The sequence below is a fragment of the Arachis ipaensis genome, chromosome B4, assembly GCF_059453495.1.
Source record: "Arachis ipaensis isolate K30076 ecotype BB chromosome B4, ASM5945349v1, whole genome shotgun sequence".
Classification (NCBI taxonomy): Eukaryota; Viridiplantae; Streptophyta; class Magnoliopsida; order Fabales; family Fabaceae; genus Arachis; species Arachis ipaensis.
The window spans coordinates 57,174,154-57,181,650 of NC_142439.1; the positions used below are offsets into that span (position 1 = coordinate 57,174,154).

General features: G+C 38.5%; 1 non-coding gene across 1 annotated transcript; it reads right to left on the reverse strand.

Annotated features, from left to right (window-relative positions):
• Window positions 1-4,049: 4,049 nt before the first annotated feature.
• Window positions 4,050-4,157, reverse strand: LOC148567687 (small nucleolar RNA R71). The gene has a single exon (XR_015881546.1). It is a non-coding gene; the product is annotated as a small nucleolar RNA R71 (small nucleolar RNA).
• Between the last annotated feature and the right edge of the window lie 3,340 nt (window positions 4,158-7,497).

A 7,497-nucleotide genomic window follows, 5' to 3' on the forward strand; every position in this document is an offset into this window, starting at 1 on the left:
ATATAGTCTAACAGCAGTAGGGGCACTCTTTTGATGACACTCTAGTCTAATATTGTCTGTTAATTAGTCTCTCACTTGTGTTAGTATACCCGAGAGCTAGGAGCTATAGAGTGGTTAAGCTAGCCTGGGTGCCAGCTTAGCGGCTTTTTGTATGGGCCAGGCCCTGGGAGTGTCTTGTATATATTAGCTATGTAGGTTCGATGAGGATGTAAACTGACTTGATCTTTTGTGAACACTACATGTTTTGTTATAGTGTACATGATGTATATTATCAGCTGTGTTATATATTTCTTTATGCTTCTGATGAGCGGATAATTTATACTCTTTTTGGCACTGTTTTTAGTATGTTTTTAGTAGAATCTGGTTACTTTTAGGGATGTTTTCATTAGTTTTTATGTTAAATTCACATTTCTGGACTTTACTATGAGTTTGTGTGTTTTTCTGTGATTTCAGGTATTTTCTGGCTGAAATTGAGGGACTTGAGCAAAAATCAGATTCAGAGGTTGAAGAAGGACTGCTGATGCTGTTGGATTCTGACCTCCCTGCACTCAAAGTAGATTTTCTGGAGCTACAGAACTCAAAATGGCGCGCTTCTAATTGCGTTGGAAAGTAGACATCCAGGGCTTTTCATCAATATATAATAGTCCATACTTTGCCAAATTTTAGATGACGCAAACTGGCGTTCAACGCCAGCTCTCTGCCCAATTCTGGCGTCCAGCGCCAGAAACAAGTTGCAAAGTGGAGTTCAACGCCCAAAATGGCACAAAAGCTGGCGTTCAACTCCAAGAATGACCTCTCCACGTGTAGACTTCAAGCTCAGCCCAAGCACACACCAAGTGGGCCCCGGAAGTGGATTTATGCATCAATTACTTACTTCTGTAAACCCTAGTAACTAGTTTAGTATAAATAGGACTTTTTACTATTGTATTAGACATCTTCGGATCATCTTTTGATCTATTGATCACGTTTGGGGGCTGGCCATTCGGCCATGCCTGGACCTTTCACTTATGTATTTTCAATGGTAGAGTTTCTACACTCCATAGATTAAGGTGTGGAGCTCTGCTGTTCCTCAAAGATTAATGCAAAGTACTACTGTTTTTCTATTCAATTCAACTTATTCCGCTTCTAAGATATTCATTTGCACTTCAACATGAATGTGATGAATGTGACAATCATCATCATTCCCCATGAATGTGTGCCTGACAACCACTTCCGTTCTACCTTCGATTGAATGATTATCTCTTGGATCTCTTAATCAGAATCTTCGTGGTGTAAGCTAGATTGATGGCGGCATTCATGAGAATCCGGAAAGTCTAAACCTTGTTTGTGGTATTCTGAGTAGGATTCTGGGATTGAATGACTGTGATGAGCTTCAAACTCGCGATTGATGGGCGTAGTGACAGATGCAAAAGGAGGGTGAATCTTATTCCAGCATGATCGAGAACCTCAGATGATTAGCCGTGCTGTGACAGAGCATTTGGACCATTTTCACAAGAGGATGGGATGTAACCATTGACAACGGTGATGCCCTTGCATAAAGCCAGCCATGGAAAGGAGTAAGACTGATTGGATGAAGACAGCGGGAAAGCAGAGGTTCAGAGGAACGAATGCACCTCTATACGCTTATCTGAAATTCTAACCAATGAATTACATAAGTATTTCTATCCTTCTTTTATTATTTATTTTCGAAAACTCCATAACTATTTTATATCTGCCTGACTGAGATTTACAAGGTGACCATAGCTTGCTTCATACCAATAATCTCCGTGGGATCGACCCTTACTCACGTAAGATTTATTACTTGGACGACCCAGTGCACTTGCTGGTTAGTTGTATCGAAGTTGTGCTAAATTATGAATTGAGATTAGAGGACCAAGTTTTTGGAGCCATTACCAGAGATCATAATTTCGTGCACCAAGTTTTTGGCGCCGTTGCCGGGGATTGTTCGAGTTTGGAAAACTGACGGTTCATCTTGTTGCTCAGATTAGGTAATTTTCTTTTTGTTCTATTTTCAAAAATTTTTCAAAAATCTTTCAAAAAAATTTTTCTTTTGTTTTCGAAAATTATTTTAAAATTTTCAAGAATGAATTCTAGAGTTTCATATATATAACATGTTTTAGCTTGGCTGGCTATTAAGCCATGTCTAATTCCCAGGATTTTGATTGAGGACTATGAATTCATTACTTCCTTTTTCCCAAATGTTTTCGAAAAAAATATACAAAAATCCAAAAAAAATAATAAAATCATAAAAATAAAAAATATTTTTGTGTTTCTTGTTTGAGTCTTGAGTCAATTTTAAGTTTGGTGTCAATTGCATATTCATCTTGTATTTTTCGAAAAATTCATGCATTCATAGTGTTCTTCATGATCTTCAAGTTGTTCTTGGTAAGTCTTCTTGTTTGATCTTGATGTTTTCATGTTTTGTGTCTTTTCTTGTTTTTCATATGCATTCTTGCATTCATAGTGTCTATACATGAAAAATTTTTAAGTTTGGTGTCTTGCATGTTTTCTTTGCATTAAAAATTTTTCAAAAATAAGTTCTTGATGTTCATCTTGACATTCAAAGTGTTCTTGGTGTTCATCTTGACATTTATAGCATTCTTGCATGCATTCATTGTTTTGATCCAATATTTTCATGCATTGAGTCTTTTTCATGTTTTTCTCTCTCATCATTAAAAATTCAAAAATCAAAAAAATATCTTTCCCTCTTTTCTCTCATAAATTTTGAAAATTTGAGTTGACTTTTTCAAAACTTTTTAAAATCTAGTTGTTTTTATGAGTCAAATCAAATTTTCAATTTAAAAATCTTATCTTTTTCAAAATCTTTTTCAAAAATCAAATCTTTTTCACTTTTCTTATTTATTTTCGAAAATTTTTAAAAATATTTTTCTAAAATCTTTTTCTTATCTTTATCACATAATTTTCGAAAATAACATCATCAATTAATGTTTTGATTCAAAAATTTCAAGTTTGTTACTTACTTGTTAAGAAAGATTCAAACTTTGAGTTCTAGAATCATATCTTGTGATTTCTTGTGAATCAAGTCATTAATTGTGATTTTAAAAATCAAATCTTTTTCAAAACTAATTTCAATCATATCTTTTCTAACTTCTCATCTTCTTATCTTTTCAAAATTGATTTTCAAATTTGTTTCAACTAACTAACTAACTTTTTGTTTGTTTTTTATCTTTTTCAAAACTACCTAACTAACTCTCTCTCTCTCTCTAATTTTTGAAAATACCTTCCTCTTTTTTAAATTTTCTTTTTAATTAACTAATTATTTTAATTTTTGATTTTAAATTTCAAAAATTACTAACCTTTTTCAAAAACTATTTTCGAAAATCACTAACTCTTTTTCAAAAATAATTTTCGAAAATTCTCCCTCTATCTCTCTGAGTTCAGATTTTTCCTTCTTCTTTTCTTCTCTTCTTCTTTTCTTCTACTCACATAGGGACCTCTATACCTGGGTAAAAAGGATCTCTATTATTATTATCTTTCTGTTCCCTCTTTTTCATATGAGCAGGAGCAAGGACAAGAATATTGTTGTTGAAGCACATCCAGAACCTAAAAGGACTCTGAAGAGGAAACTAAGAGAAGCTAAATTACAACAATCCAGCAAGCACCTTTCAGAAATTTTCAAACAGGAAGAGGAGATGGCAGCTGAAAATAATAATAATGCAAGGAGGATGCTTGGTGACTTCACTGCACCTAATTCCAATTTACATGGAAGAAGCATCTCCATCCCTACCATTGGAGCAAACAATTTTGAGCTTAAACCTCAATTATTTTCTCTGATGCAACAAAACTGCAAGTTTCATGGACTTCCATCTGAAGATCATTTTCAGTTCTTAACTGAATTCTTGCAGATCTGTGATACTGTTAAGTCTAATGGAGTAGATCCTGAAGTCTACAGGCTCATGCTTTTCCCTTTTGCTGTAAGAGACAAAGCTAGAGTATGGTTGGACTCTCAACCTAAGGATAGCCTGAACTCTTGGGATAAGCTGGTCAAGGCTTTCTTAGCCAAGTTCTTTCCTCCTCAAAAGCTGAGTAAGCTTAGAGTGGATGTTCAGACCTTCAGACAGAAAGAAGGTGAATCCCTCTATGAAGCTTGGGAGAGATACAAGAAACTGACCAAAAAGTGTCCTTCTGACATGCTTTCAGAATGAACCATCCTGGATATATTCTATGATGGTCTGTCTGAATTAGCTAAGATGTCATTGGATACTTCTGTAGGTGGATCCATTCACCTAAAGAAAACGCCTGCAGAAGCTCAAAAACTCATTGACATGGTTGCTAATAACCAGTTCATGTACACTTCTGAGAGGAATCCTGTGAGTAATGGGACGCTTATGAAGAAGAGAGTTCTTGAAATTGATACTCTGAATGCCATATTGGCTCAGAATAAAATATTGACTCAACAAGTCAATATGATTTCTCTGAGTTTGAATGGAATGCAAGCTGCATCCAACAGTACTCAAGAGGCATCTTTTGAAGAAGAAGCTTATGATCCTGAGAACCCTGCAATAGCAGAGGTAAATTACTTGGGTGAACCTTATGGAAACACCTATAATCCCTCATGGAGAAATCACCCAAATCTCTCATGGAAGGATCAACAAAAGCTTCAACAAGGCTTTAATAATGGTGGAAGAAACAGGTTTAGCAATAGCAAGCCTTTTCCATCATCCACTCAGCAACAGACAGAGAACTCTGAACAAAATACCTCTAATTTAGCAAACTTAGTCTCTAATCTATCTAAGGCCACTGTGAGTTTCATGAATGAAACAAGGTCTTCCATTAGAAATTTGGAAGCACAAGTGGGCCAGCTGAGTAAAAGGGTCACTGAAATCCCTCCTAGTACTCTCCCAAGTAATACAGAAGAAAATCCAAAAGGAGAGTGCAAGGCCATTGAATTGATCACCATGGCTGAACCTGTAAGGGAAGGAGAGGACATGAATCCCAAGGAGGAAGACCTCCTGGGACGTCCAGTGATCAATAAGGAGTTTCCCTCTGAGGAACCAAAGGAATCTGAGATTCATCTAGAGACTATAGAGATTCCATTAAACCTCCTTATGCCCTTCATGAGCTCTGATGAGTATTCCTCTTCTGAAGAGAATGAGGATGTTACTGAAGGGCAAGTCACCAAGTACCTTGGTGCAATCATGAAGCTGAATGCCAAATTATTTGGGATTGAGACTTGGGAAGATGAACCTCCCTTGTTCACCAATGAACTAAGTGATCTGGATCAACTGACATTTCCTCAGAAGAAACAGGATCCTGGAAAGTTCGTAATACCTTGTACCATAGGCAACATGATCTTTGAAAAGGCTCTGTGTGACCTTGGTTCAGGGATAAACCTCATGCCCCTCTCTGTAATGGAGAAACTGGGAATCTTTGGGGTGCAAGCTACTAAAATCTCATTAGAGATGGTAGACAATTCAAGAAAACAGGCTTATGGGCAAGTAGAGGACGTGTTAGTAAAGGTTGAAGGCCTTTACATCCCTGCTGATTTCATAGTCCTAGATACTGGGAAGGATGAGGATGAATTCATCATCCTTGGAAGACCCTTCCTAGCCACAATAAGAGCTGTAATTGATGTTGACAGAGGTGAACTAGTCCTTCAATTGAATGAGGACTCCCTTGAGTTTAAAACTCAAGGACATCCTTCTGTAAACATGGAGAGGAAGCATGAAAAGCTTCTCTCAAAACAAAGTCAACCAGAGCCCCCACAGTCAAACTCTAAGTTTGGTGTTGGGAGGCCACAACCAAACTCTAAGTTTGGTGTTGAACTTCCATATCCAAACTCTAAGTTTGGCGTTGGGAAGTCTCAACAATGCTCTGAACATCTGTGAGGCTCCATGAGAGCCCACTGTCAAGCTATTGACATTAAAGAAGCGCTTGTTGGGAGGTAACCCAATGTTTATTTATCTAATTTTCATTGTTCTTTCATGTTTTATTAGGTTCATGATCATGTGGAGTCACAAAATAAATATAAAAATTAAAAATGGAATCAAAAATAGCAGAAGAAAAATCATACCCTGGAGGAAGACCTTACTGGCGTTTAAACGCCAGTAAGAAGCATGTTTTGGGCGTTCAACGCCAGAACAGAGCATGGTCCTGGCGCTGAACGCTAGAAATGGGCAGCATCTGGGCGTTTGAACGCCAGAAATGCACCCTGGAGAAGAGCTGGCGCTGAACGCCCAGAACAAGCATGGTTCTGGCATTCAACGCCAGAAATGGACAACAAATGGGCGTTCAACGCCCAGAACAAGCACCAATCTGGCGCTGAACGCCCAGAGTTGTGTGCAAAGGCATTTTACATGCCTAATTTTGTGCAAGGTTGTAAATCCTTGAACACCTCAGGATCTGTGGACCCCACAGGATCACCTCAGGATCTGTGGACCCCACAGGATCCCCACCTACCTCCACTCACTTCTTCTCACCCCTCTTTCACACAATCCCATAAACACTCTTTCCCAAAACTCTTCACCAATCACCTCAATCTCTCTTCCCTATCACCACTTCACCACTCACATCCATCCACTCTTACCCATAAACCTAACTCATAAACTCCACCTACCTTCAAAATTCAAAATCAATTTCCCACCCAACCCCACCCTAAATGGCCGAAACTTACCCCCCTCCCTTTCCTATATAAAGCCCTCCATTCTTCCTCAAATTCACACAACACAACCCTCTCTTCCCCTTCTTGACCGAAACACATCTCCCTCTACCTCTCCTCCATTTCTTCTTCTTCTTCATCTATTCTTTCTTTTCTTGCTCGAGGGCGAGCAAAAATTCTAAGTTTGGTGTGGTAAAAGCATAAGCTTTTTGTTTTTCCATTACCATTGATGGCACCTAAGACCGGAGAATCCTCTAGAAAAGGGAAAGGGAAGACAAAAGCTTCCACCTCCGAGTCATGGGAGATGGAAAGATTCATCTCCAAAGCTCATCAATATCACTTCTATGATGTTGTGGCCAAGAAGAAGGTGATCCCTGAGGTCCCTTTCAAGCTCAAGAAGAATGAGTATCCGGAGATCCGACATGAAATCCAAAGAAGAGGTTGGGAAGTTCTAACAAAACCCATCCAACAAGTCGGCATCCTAATGGTTCATGAGTTCTATGCCAATGCATGGATCACTAGGAACCATGATCAAAGTAAGAACCCGGACCCAAAGAATTATCTCACCATGGTTCGGGGGAAATACTTAGATTTTAGTCCGAAAAATATGAGGTTGGCGTTTAACTTGCCTATGATGCAAGGAGATGCACGCCCCTACACTAGAAGGGTCAACTTTAATCAAAGGTTGGACCAAGTCCTCATGGACATATGTGTGGAAGGAGTTCAATGGAAGATTGACTCCAAAGGCAAGCCGGTTCAACTAAGAAGACTGGATCTCAAGCCTGTAGCTAGAGGATGGTTAGAGTTCATACAACGCTCCATCATCCCCACTAGCAACCGATCCGAAGTTACTGTGGATCGGGCCATCATGATTCATA